This window comes from Phoca vitulina, unplaced genomic scaffold (assembly GCF_004348235.1).
Source record: "Phoca vitulina isolate PV1807 unplaced genomic scaffold, GSC_HSeal_1.0 scaffold18, whole genome shotgun sequence".
NCBI classification, from domain to species: Eukaryota; Metazoa; Chordata; class Mammalia; order Carnivora; family Phocidae; genus Phoca; species Phoca vitulina.
The window spans coordinates 25,480,602-25,494,584 of NW_022589721.1; positions in this window are offsets into that span (position 1 = coordinate 25,480,602).

A 13,983-nucleotide genomic window follows, 5' to 3' on the forward strand; every position below is an offset into this window, starting at 1 on the left:
ACTAGGTTCTAAATAAATACCGGGGAAACAAAGGAATGTGCTTGATGATTCACAGACAGTATTATTAATCTTCATAACTATTCTGGGAGGCAGGCACTCAATACCCCATTTTACAAGGGACCAAACTGAACCTTAGATGCTAAAATGTCATTTGGCAAACAAGCAAAAAAATCAGGTCATAAACCTACAATTACTAGACCTCAAAGCCAATCTTCTTATCACTATAACTACCTCACCATTACCTCCCCTCCAAAAAGGCTGGAGGGATTCAGATCCTTCTAGTCCCTATTGCACCTTTTATTTTATTTTATTTTATTTATTTTTAGAGAGAGAGAGTTCACATACATGCAAGTAGAGGGGGAGGGGTGGAGGGAGAGGAGAGGGAGAATCTTTTTTTTAATTTTATTTTATTATGTTATATTAGTCACCATACGTTACATCATTAGTTTTTGATGTAGTGTTCCATGATTCATTGTTTGCGTATAACACCCAGTGCTCCATGCAGTACGTGCCCTCCTTAATACCCATCACCTGGCTAACCCATCCCCCCACCCCCCTCCCCTCTAGAACCCTCAGTTTGTTTCTCAGAGTCCATAGTTGGAGAGGGAGAATCTTAAGTAGGCTCCATGCCCAAAACGTAACCCAACATGGGGCTCAATCTCATGCCCTGAGATCATGCCCTAAGCTGAAATCAAGAGTCAGTCGCTTAACCAACTGAGCCACACAGGCGCCCCAAACTATTGCACCTTTTAAAATACTGCTAAACCCATTGGTGGGTAACCATGGAAGCCAAAATAAGTAAGATAATAGGCTAAAGACTTATTTCATTGGTAGACGACTAATTCACCTTGTCAGAGTCCCGGCACGCCTGCTCTGGATATGTCTAACCATGCCATGCCCTCAGCCTGGACAAAGCACTCGGATTTGGAGTTAGGTACACCTGAGTACTTGTCCCATAGTTGTCACTCATTATCCGTATGTGCAGCAATTTGTCAAGAGTGCACATTAAGTGCCTATCATAGTGCCTGGTTCTTAGGAGCAAATGTGTAATAAATGATCCCCATATGTATGCAGGTGGGGACAGACCAGAGCAGCGTTGGATTATTTGGGGCTATGGTCGAGGGGCCGGCTAGTATCTCCAGTGTCCCCTCACAAGTGAAGAATGTGATGGGGATGGGTCAATAACCATTTCTGGTGCTTTTTTTATGCCTTTATAGCAGAATCTTGATAAATTATAGCTATTTGCACGAAACTGGATTGCACAAATTGGATATCTTTGTCCATCCTTTGCTTCAATCTCATGCTGAGATAATATTATTATTACAAAGTGTGTGGGGGGCATTATTCTTTTACTACACTCAGGCTATTTTCATCTATTACTTACTTAAGTAGATAGTAAAATCTTTCTTGGGCAAATAAAGACACAATGTTACAATGTTAGAGAAGTGCTCCCTTTCTTTCTTTTTTCTTTTCTTTTCTTTTTCTTCTTTTTCTTTCTTTTTTTTTTGCTACAGCACTCATCAATATCTGAAATTGCCTTATTTATTAAATGTTTAATTATTCATTATCTTTCTCACCAACTAGACTATGAGTTCCCTGAGGGCAGAAAGTTTTTGTTTTTGTTTTTTACTCCTTTTCCTCTAGTACCTAGAACAGTATCTGGAACATAATTGGTGTTCAACAAATATTTGTCAAAAGAGAAATGTAAAAGGAGAATATACTTTTCTGGAAAGATCTGACCAGCCTGAACCAGAAGGAGCCACCCTTGAGGCCCAGCTAATATACTTTTTGGAAAAATTACTAGGTTACTGGACTTCTATTAAAACCCTGAACATATGCTTTTCTGGAAAATTACTTGACTGCTGGGAGTATATTATAATCCCAACTTTTACTCTAAGCAACTGACACTGCTTCTGGGTGATGTGGACTCCTCTTCCCCCAGTTTCATCCCCACCAATGTAGAGAACAAAGGCAAAAGAAATATAGAAAAAATTAAACTTCCTTATAACTTACAGCCCATTACAAGTCCTTGAGAAAGGCAGAGTGACCTTCCAGGAACCCAACTGCCTCAATGTGAATACTTTGCTAGAGGGAAAAGGCAACCTTCGCTTGACATTAGCCTGACCCCCCGGATCCTGTAAGTCAACTTTAACATATAAAAATCCCTTTGGAGACTTCCTTTATCTCTACCCTCCCCCCACCAAGATATATTTAGCAATCATCCTCCAAACATATGGCCAACTGATATACATCTGAAGGGTATCATGACTAAGGCTTTACTAGACAGTTAGTAAATGACCTTATCCTAACAACAGCCAGTCCCTCAAGATCCTGGAAACCTTGCTTCCAAATTCCTTAGAGACTTACCCTATCCCTAACCCTCTCCCAACCTGAAAGTATATAATCAGTCACTCCTCACAACCCCACTGCAGCTCTTTCTGGCCATGGGTCCTGTCCCCGTGCTTTAATAAAACCACGTTTTTGCACTGAAGACGTCTCAAAAATTCCTTCTTGGCCATTCGCTCCTGGACCCCAAATTTCACATCACCTGCCACCAAGTCTCCCTCTAGAGAATGGAAGAAAATATTTTTAAAGTATTCCTGAATCTCAACATCTTCAGCAAATGCTCTTTATTCTTCTACTACGTTCTTGGAGATTTCCATTGTTAAACATGGTCAGATTTCATTGTTGTTGTTCACGATGCAATAACATTGTAGCAAGATTACAAATATATAGACAGTCTAAAAATATCTTTGTACATGGTTTGGAGAGAGATCTTCCAGAGTATCCTTTGAGATATCATTCAGAATAAAACTGCTGTGAAGCTGTACTCTCATTATTGTGGCTTTATTCTTTCTTCTCATTCACATGAAGGTGAGAACATATTGATGACAAAGATGCCCGTAGGCTTTTGTTCTTCTACAAAGATGCTCCCATTGAGTTCAACAGCTCTCAGAGAATCATTATAAGACATTGTGTTGTTTAACTTCCTGCAGCACACTAGGGCAATAAAGGGTTTTCAACATCTTTTTAATATTCCAACCATCTCTCATAACCTATGCAAGCTGTATGGAATACAGAAAAAAGAAATAGCTCTGATGCATATAAAACTTTTTAAGAAGAAAAACATACTAAATGGCAGGGGGAGATAAAAATTGCTAAAGGCTCCCTTTGTTGCCTATAAAGTTTTAATCAGACACAATTTTGTTGAGCCTGGAATGGGAAGAGAAGACTGAGCTTCTATTTTGGGAAGTTATGATAATCAGAAATTCTGACAATACTGATTTACTGCAAGGCACCAAAAAAAAAAAAAAAAAAAGGGATGGCCTTAGCTGTCAGGGTTGAAGTGCATTCAGTTTCCAATCTCTGTGAAAAGGGGATTAGTGCCTGACTAATACACCAAATCTCTGCATTCAAGAGCTCGTGATTGTCTAATCTATAAGGACTCAGACACAGATTTCCTGCTTTTCCCCCCATCTTCTCTGGCATTTCAAAAAAAAAAAAAAGCTTCTCATTGATACAGTGGGGAAGAATCTCAGAAGGCATGTAGTCCACACCCTCTTTTCAACCAGTGGGGATACTGAGGCAAAGAAAAGTTGTCTCAAGCTCAATAAACAGGATGGACCAATCAAATGGCAAGGAGCCATTCTACTATTAGTTTTTAAAACAGTAGAATAAATTAGCAGATTTTTAAATATCAATTTCTACCATCCTACTCAATAGGCAAGTTTCATCCATGTGTGCACAAAGACTTTTGCAACTGGCATGAGAAAGATGGCTATTTTCCATAGAATTGTTATGACTCGATCATGAGAGTGGATGTGGAGGCAGAGGAAGACAGAAGTCACGACTTCTGGCAATCGGATTTGGGTAATCCAACATGGGTGAACACCTTATGAGTTCCATCAGCCCAAGAAAGAAGGAAGGATCTCATTGTCACAGCCGCCTTTTCAGCGAGACTCAGCCATGGGACCTAAGCTCTACCAATCAGATGCACCAGGACAAGATGTCTATTCAAAAGTGAGCAATGGAAGGAGACTACCAGCACATGGAATTGATTTTTCCAGATGTGAGCCTCACCTCCTGGTGTTGTCCTTCCCTTGGATCTGGGCTAGCCCTGTGACTAGCTCGAAACAAAATGTGATGGAGTGATACTCTGTGATTTCTAAGGGTACATCACTAGAATCCTTACAGCTTCTGCCTGTGCCACTAGGATTGCTCACTCTTGGAAAAGCCCGGTTTGGAAACTGGCTGCCACACTGTAAGAAGCTTAAGCCATGTGGAGAGGCCATGTAGTGTCAGAACAAATCAAACGGAAAAGAAGAGGCCAGATTCTTCTTGCTGAAAATAAAGTATGTCTCTCCCATTCTCAATCTTGGAGAATTTACTTTAGAAAATGTGTAATTATAAGTACTCCTCTCTTTGAAGTGTATATAAACTCCTTTGAAAACTAGATAGGTCTTTTGTCATCTTTATGACCCAGGACAGATTTTTCTCAAGGACCTGGGAGTCATTTCTTTGAAATGTGAACATCAAGTGAGATAGCATCTCCCATGGCCCTACCTCTTCTCCCTCCCTCCCTCTCTCTCCCTCCCTCTCTCTCCCTCCCTCTCTCACTTTTTCTCTGTTTCTTTTAGATGGTGGGAACCCAACTTGAGTGGGTGCCTTTCTCCAAGTTGCAAAATAATCTCCTGTCATAAAGATATCAGAAGTTTGTTATTTGTCTGGACAAAATCAAATAGCCAACACAGACGTTCGCCTCAATTACCACGTAAAGTTAGGATGAAATATATGTGACAAGTAGCACCATGGAGTCCTCTGATCTGAAGACTAGCTGTTGTTTACCTTGAGAACGGGTACGGAACAGGTTGTGTCTGCTCAGCCATATAAAAGGATGAGATTTCTCTTTGCCATCTCTTAGCAGATTGCTTCGGATGTGCACCACATTCTGGTTTAGTGTTTATTGTTTATTCAACAATAAAACTGTTTTCTTATTCTAATACCTCTGTGGAGAGGGTTTCTGGGTTAGAAGATTTTGTTTTTAATTGTGTTTCCCAAGAGTAGGCACTCTGGTCGTCAGCCCAGCTGAGGTCCCGGATGACAGTTAGTACCAGCTGCCAGGTATGGGAATGAGCCATCCTGCATGTCCAGCCCAGTAAGCCCTCAGATGAGTACAGTCCCAGCCAATATCTGACCATAATTACACGAGGGACCAAGCCAGGCCCCCTAACTGAGCCAGTTGATCATAGAACCGTGAGTGGTAACAATGAATTATTGTTTTAAGCTACTAAGATTTGGGGGAATGTATTCTACAACAAGAGATAACCAAAACAAATGACTCTTGTTTTTGCAAAGTGAGAACTGAGTTGTAGAACCTCTTCTTCTATGTGGTGAGTATCTTGGAAGATTGGGGTCCGTTCTGTCTCTGAAATCCCCTCTTGAAACTCGTGTTACTTTTTGCACAGAAGGGCTACTGATACATGCTTAAATCACTTTTTGGACAAATGGGGGTTTAAATGAAGTAAAAACAACAAACCGGAGGCAATACATGTCAGTCAAAATGAATTGATTATTTTCCTCTAACAACAGCTTCTAAAAAGCATTTTCTTCTGTTTACACACTCCACAGATAATTTCCCTGCAGTTTAAAGCCAGTACACATGAAATTATGTGCGGACAGTACCAAGACTTTTTCATTTGTTCAAAATCATTTCTAAGCTTTGACCTTGGTTCACTGGGCATTTCATTCCAATGTTCACTTCGGGGGACACCATGTTGGGTTCTGTGCCTACTTTTTTCCCATTTCAATAGTATAATTGAAAGCTCTCTATTTGTTGACCACAGGGACCTCTTTCACAGAACATTGTCAAGATTAAAAGCAAATGGTTAGGCACAAAGAATGCTATCTGCAGGGACCCATTGTTCCATTTCTGTGGAGCATCAGCCTGTGTGTGTCACCACATTTGGGTTATGTTTCATGCAGATGCATGCTGTCTCTTCCGCCTTGACTTCTCCACACCTCTGACATATTACTGACCTGCAGGTTTCATGGTAAAAACAATCCAGACACTGTCTTTCCGCTTTTCCCAGGATTGGTAAAAAGCCTTTTAGTTGCAATTTAAATTGAATTTCGGAAACTTAGAGCTGGTTTCCTTAGTTGATCTGGATTTTTCTAACATGATTAATCTTCAACACAGACTCAGGAAGCAAGGGTTCACAGCCATCAATTTCCTATTCTTTCCCCCATTCATTGTTTTAAAGATTTTATTTATTTATTTGAGAGAGAGAGAGAGAGATCATGAGCAGGGGGGAGGGGTAGAGGAAGAAGCAGACTCCTCACTGAGCCGGGAGCCGGATGCGAGACTCAATCCCAGGACCCTGGGATGGTGACCTGAACCGAAAGCAGATGCTTAACCAACTGAATACCCAGGCGCCTGAGCCCACCCATTTTTAAAAGCCTCATGGGGGGAATCAGCAGACCATCCGTTTAAAGAGAAAGAATGGTGGAATGATGTAATGAGTGACAGCCAGACCACAGTCTGTTGCAGGTCAACACCTCCTATCTGATGTGCTGAAATCTCTCATTCACCTCTGTTCTCCATAGAGCCTGGGATAACCAAGTAAAGACAAGAAGGAAAAAGGTTCTCAAGCACTTTGGAAAAGTCTGCTGAAAGAGTGAGTTCCGCAGCACACATTCACAGTCTCAGCAACTTCATCTCCAAAAAGACGAAATGTTAGTATGTACCACATAGTTGCAGGGAAGCCTAAAAATTATAAGAATGTAGGCAATGCCCTCAGTATTGTGTCTGGCTCCTTGCAAGGTAGTAAATCAATCAGTGTCACCTTTGATTATTGTCATTTCCAAGGCAGTACTGGGAGCAATGCATTCTGTTGGGAGCACGGTGCTTTAAGAGAGACATAGAAGGTATAGAGCAACAAGAAGAGAAGGAAGGAAAGGAAGAGGAGCAAGAGGAGGAGGAAAAGCAGCAGAAGAGAAGGAAAAGAAGACAAAGGAAGGAGAAGATGACCAGAATGATCAAGGGCCTTGACATAATGTCAGATGAGAATTCTGTAGGAAATGAGACATCACACCTGGATGATAAAAGCACAAAGGTTATGAGAACTGGAAAGCTTCATGGTTAAGGAAACAGACTTTGATCATTCAACAATTGCATACTTAATGCTGATCTTTGCCCAGCATGCTCACAATAGTAAATGCAGGTGTGGTTACTGCCTGCATGGCTCTCACAGTCAAGAGAGAGAGAAATCAATCAAATAATAATGAAAACACATTTGATGTTCTGTTGTCTTTTGCACAGAGTACCTTGAAGTCCACGGCATGACTTTCTCCTGATACTAAGGCAAAAGGTCATTTCTGAGTAAGAGGGAGGTAAGTTAGACGTCACTGGCATTTTCTTCTTTATATTTTTCTGCGTTTTCCAGATTCTCTATAATTGGCATGTATGTCTTTTAAAAACACATCTTTTCCATTAGACAGATTGTATTTTACTCTCCAGCTGGAATCTTTGGAACCTGCAAAGACTTTTGGTTCCTGCAATCAAAAACTATTTTCTACTACTCTGCTTCATTATAACAGCATTTGGAAATTGTAGTTGGTTTATGTGAGATTATACTAAAGTTATTAACATCATATGTCTTAATATGACTGGGGACAATGTACTTTATTTTATTGTTAGCACAATTATAAAACAAGTAAAGTAGGTCAGATTATGTGAGGAACAATTTTATTGAATATTAGAATAAATAAGTATGGGGGAAACTATTCTTAAAAGATTTGCAATTAAATTAGGCAATTTTAAAACTGACTTATTAAATGTGTAAACTCTGACACCTTTTAGTTATATAAAATTGTATTACTTTACCTCCATGGTGAATGAACAACCATATCAACAAAATCAATGGCATTTTTCTCTCTCCTTTTCCTCCGCAGCTCATTCTTCATGCTGTGTTTGTTTATCTGAGTCATCACACGGTCCCTTATGTTCATACTTCTGCATCCCACCAGGCTTGTCTTTTCTGGTACCATTTAAAAGTGTACAAACTTCACTGTGGTTTTGGACAATTAGTTTGAAACTAAGCTTAATAGCAAAATGGGGAATTCCAATTGCCATGTCTCATGAATCACTGGGGTTTTTGGCCAGATAATCCCCTCTTTGGGAGAGTAGATTCCTCTTCATTTTGCTGTTAAATGTCTATTCCTGTAGACTTCTTTCCTCTCCACTTTGTATCTTCTTCATTTCTAAACTGCTCAGATAAAAACGCTCTCTCCACCCTTAATAATGATCATTAATCACCAAACTCAAGGACCTATTCCTTTCCCCATTAGAGACTTCTATAAATTAGAGATCACCATCTTCCTTAAAAAAGCAAATCCCAAATTTTTGAGGTTGACAATTTGAGGGGAAAACTTCACCTGGTTAGGGAAGCCAGACTTGGAAGGCCCCACCTTTGTCCTCCTGAACTTCACCTTCCTCTTGGAGAGATACTCACTTCAGAGATACCCAGTGGCTCCAGTGGGAGCTGATCATTTTTTAACAGTCTCTTTCTCTATCTGACAAAAATACTTTTACTAATAATCTAATAATCAATGAAATCAAATATAATTTTGATTGATTTTTTTTTTTTTTACTTTTAATTTAAGAGATACCTGGCTGGCTCAGTTGGTAGAGCATATAACTCCTGATCTTGGGGTTGTGAGTTCAAGCCCCATGTTGGGTGTAGAGATTATTTAAAAATAAAATCTTTAGGGGTGCTTGAGTGGCTCAGTTGGTTAAGCATCTGACTTGATTTCAGCTCAGGTCTTGATCTCAGGGTCATGAGATCGAGCCCTGTATCGGGCTCTGTGCTCATCGGGGAGTCTAGTTAAGATCCTCTCTCTCCCTCTCTCCCTCCCCCCCATGCCTGCATTCTCTCTCTCTCTCTAAAATAAAAAATTAATAAATCTTTAAAAAAATAAATAAAATCTTTTGGAAAAATAAAGCAAATAATTTAAAAAGGATCTTTAAAATTAAAATATCATTCAAAATGACTAAAATAGTTCATGTACCAACTGAAATGTGCACTTCCAAACAATATTATGTAATAGAGTTGCCAATCCGCTGTTTTAAAATTTAAACAAAAATAAAAACTCTAAGTTCTCACTTAGCATTGAAGTCCCTCAAATTCCATTTCTTAGTTTTCACAGTCATGATGCTATCCCTCATTTCAATTTCACTATTTGATTGCAGAGATGTGTTGTACCACAGGATTTGGAGTTGGGAATTGAACCAGAAGCTAGCTCAAGTAATTCAGAATCACTCTGAATCCACTCTCAGAATGAATGTGTATAACTGTGTCCATATGTGTGGAGGTCCACTTCTATAATTGGTAGTTCTTAAAAGTATTCCATATTGAATATTATGCTTATTAAAGGATAAGCAATAAAAATGTGCTAATTGCATATAAATTATTAGAACTCCCAGTAACCACAGTTGATTGAAAGAAGAGGTATCACCTACTCAAAGCTGCACCAATCATATGTCCTGGGAATTTGGAACTAGAATGAACAGAGAAGAGTTCAACACAGGTTGCTGGTATTTTTGAGTACAGCAAATAATAAAATTCGAGAGCTATGGAATGACCATCTGTAGCTATGTGAACTGCATAGCAAAATAATCGGTCTGCTGAGGGATGGACAATAGAGAGTCATGAGGAAGATGCATTACTTCCAATGTTCTTGATGACTTTCCTTTTAAGTGCAAGTCATTTTGAGCTTGCCGCCTCCTGCCCTTATATTCTCATAATAAATTCCCTCTTTGTGTATATGTGTTTAAACTAGATTAAAATGAGTTCTGATACTTCCAAATCAGATATGCTTAGTTATATATATAGTTTTTTTAATCCAACAAATTATCTTGTATTGAGCAGGTATTTAATTGGGCAGTAGTTCTAAGATCCACAATTCCATCGTTTAGGTAATAGAGAAATTTGCTTTTCCTATATTTGACCCAATAAAACTTTTTTTTTTTTTTTTTAAGTAGGCTCTATGCCCGATGTGGGGCTTGAACTGATGACCCCAAGATCAGGAGTCACATGCTCTACCTATTGAGCCAGCCAGGCACCCCGGCCCAATAATAAAACTTTTGTCTTTAATATACCTTACATATATAATTTCATGCATTGCATTTCTTCAATTATAAAATGTCATCAATTGCAAGATAAGCTATTGATTTAATCATAGTGTTTTGGGGAGAAACAAGAAACTCAATGAATGTACTTGTATTTTATTTTATTTTATTTTATTTTATTTTATTTTTTTTTTAAAGATTTTATTTACTTATTTGACAGAGAGAGACACAGCGAGAGAGGGAACACAAGCAGGGGGAGTGGGAGAGGGAGAAGCAGGCTTCCCGCAGAGCAGGGAGCCCGATGCGGGGCTCGATCCCAGGACTCTGGGATCATGATCTGAGCCGAAGGCAGACGCTTAACGACTGAGCCACCCAGGCGCCCCTAATGTACTTGTATTTTAAAAATCGATCAATAGAGCATATATTTATCCATATAATTATAGTGTACTTTCTCATTAATTTCACAAAGTTTGACTTCTGAATCACATTCGTTTTCAACAGTTCTTCTTCTGAATCACATTTGTCTTTCAACAGCTATGTGGATAATCATGAAGACATGTTGATTTTCATGAACTTGACCTTGGCCTCTATTACAACTTTTGCTTCGATAGTATTATTTTGAGGCTAATCAAAGTATATGAGTGTTTTAGCTATATTTGCTATCTGATTAGATTCATAGTGATGAGACAACAAAAGGCAAGCTGAGGGCAAAAGGCAAACTGACACTCCACATACCCCTCCCCCAGGTGGGAGTGGGATATGTGTGATATTTCTCAGGCACTCATGACTGCCCAGGAACAAAGGAAGGAAAAAAACATATGGTCAACTGATAAAGATCACAGTCACGGAGGACATGAAACTCCATCAGTTTGTCACTGTTTTAATGATTTACAAGAAAAATACAATCTTGATAATAGCCAGACCTCCAGGAACCTAAATACTCAATTTCCTGGAGTCCTAATGTCACCTTCCACTCCACAGGATAAAAAACCCTATATAATCAGTCACTCCTCACAATCCCAGTGCAGCTCTTTCTGCCCATGGGTCCTGTCCTCATGATGTAATAAAAAAAACTTTTTTGCACTGTAAAACATCTCAAGAATTCTTTCTTGACCATTGAGCTTGGTGACCCTTCATCAATAGCATCGTGTGTGTGTGTGTTATATTTTTTTGCTTAGTTGAATTTCCTCTTACTGAAAGTAAAACGGTTTCTCTCAGAACCAGTTGGAAGCATTTACAAATGGAACTGTAGATGATGAATGATAGCTTGCTGCATGACTTTGTCACACCAATTCTCCTAGCTTTGAAAATTCTCATTATTGTTGTTATTATCAATATTCTAAATAAATGTATGATCTACTTGAGGAGATTGGCCATTTCTACTGTTTTTTGTTTTATTACCTGCACACGTGATAGCTTTTGTTTTAATGCTGCATTCTAGTCTAGTCCTTTTGAGCTCATTTAAGCAACAGCTAAGAATGCAAATTCACATTAAAATTCAACCACATGCGGTCCTATTAATGGAAGTCATGCTGGAACAATTGTCTGGGGTCTACTTGGTTAAGGCAGAAACTTACACCTCTCCTTCCATTGCAGCTGACATCAAACATCAGGTGGATCTTTATTCCAGAAACATTCGAAAGCGAAAAAACATACACCTTACAACTGAGCAAATCTGGTGCTCTGATTTTATAGCTTACCTCTCCGAGCCCTGAGCATTTCTCGATCTCACATTAGATATCTCCACGGTAGGATATATTTGCTCTCTCTAATGCTCCCAGCACTGCTGTATTAGCTTAGTGCACATTTTGGATGTAGCATGGTTGTTTGAGTCATGCATTAGCCAAAAATACAGGGAATTCATTTCTCCAGTGTGATATTGTGATTTATAAAAATATATATATATTTGGTCATTCAGATGACCAATATATTCTCTTTGGTGGTTGCCTATGGTCCCTGACTCACAACTCCTAAAATCTTTGGAGTTTCCTGTGATGAAAGAGATAAAGATGTATTTTGTTATGTCAATAAGGTGACTTTTGGAAAGCCCCAAATAACCTAAGGGTGGGAGTTGGTTGCCAGGAGAACCAACATCGTGATTAGAGGGTTGGAACTTTCAGTGCCCCCACCCCCCACCTCCAGGGAGGGCAGAGAGGCTGGAGATTTAAGTTCAATTGCTGGTGGCCAATGAGTTAATCAACCATACCTGTATAATGAAGCTTCCATAGAAACCCAAAAGGGCAGGGTTTGGGGAGCTTCTGGGTTGGTGAACCCACGGAGATTTGGGGGCAGCGGTGTGCCTAGAGAGGGCATGAAAGCTCTGAGCCTTTCTCCACACTTTGCTTTATGCATTTCTTCCATCTGGCCGTTCCTGAGTTATATCCTTTTATAGTAAACCAGTGAGCTGTAAGTAAAATGTTTCTCTGAGCCACTCTAGCAAATTAAACCAAAGGAGGGGGTCATGGGAACTTCTGATTTATAGCCAGTTGGTCAGAAGTACAGGGAACAATGTGGACTTGCAACTGGCATCTGAATTGAGTTGCCAAGGAGGGGTCATTAGAACCTCCCATATATAGCTGCGTGGTCATGATGCAGGTAGGCCAAGGCCTAGGACCCAGAGGGGATCCTGCAGGACCAGCCAAGAGACTCCTTGGTTTGGCACAGGATAGAAATCAAATGTGAGCTGAGAGGAAGTGAGAGCAGAGTTTTGAAGACATAGAGTGAGTGCAGATAGATAGAGCATCTGGGAGACTCAGAAAGGAAAGGAGAGGAGAGTGAGTCTCCTCTTGCTTGTGGTCTGGTGCATGCATCTTCTCACGCATCCAAGAACAAAGACCAGTGCTCAGGTATCCACCATAAGTCACTTGTGCCCTGGAGTCAGGAGTCTCAGTGAGTCAGTGGTCTTGGAAATTTCATGAGGACCCCACCCAGTCACTCCTTAGATGTTATCTATTGTGCCAGAAGACTCCAAAGACATGATTAAGTCCTTGACCTTGACAAGGAGGACATTATCTGTTCTATAAGGTGTATAAAAGGCCGAGGTGCAGGTCCTAGCAAGAATGGAAGCAGGAAAAGAAGCAGAAAAAACAGTCTTTCATGGAGTCTCTGGAATTTCCCTGTGTTAGGCAGAAACAGAGGTAATAACCTAGGCTTGCCACGGGTGGCTGGCATCTGCAACGGGGGATGGTGTGCTATGGGGAACAGTCTGGTAGGACTGAACTCTTAACCCATGGAAACTGTCATTATCTCCAGGTAATAGCAGAATTGAGTTGAATTGTAGGACACCCAGTTGGCGTCCAGAGAACTGCTTGTTGATGTGAAGAAACTTTCCATGTCCCCTCCCCTGTTCGGCGCCACCCCCCCCGAAAGTGGTACCTAAAATGCTGGGTTAGGCCTAATTCTTGCTGTCTTATTATTTATATCTTATATATATATTTTTTTAAGTAGGCTCCATGCCCAGCATAGGGCTCAAACTTAGAACCCTGAGATCGAGATCTGAGCTGAGATCAAGAGTCAGACACTCAACCACTCAGCCACCCAGGTGCCCCTAATTCTTGCTCTTGTAAAATAAATATATACTGTAGTTGAAAATCCAAGACCTACAGATCAAAGTGTTACTCAAAATATAGTCCCTTTGTTCTCCGAGAAAGTGTTACACAACATTCTGGTGTTACACAACTGGTTTCAGCCACCTGCTTGTGAGATGTTTTCTTTCCTTCTTTCCTTCTTTCCTTCCTTCTTTTCTACTTTCCTTCCTTCCTTCCTTCCTTTTCTTCTTTCTTTCTTTTTCTTTCTTTCTTTCTTTCTTTCTTTCTTTCTTTCTTTCTTTCTTTCTTTCTCTTTCCTTCTTTCTTTCT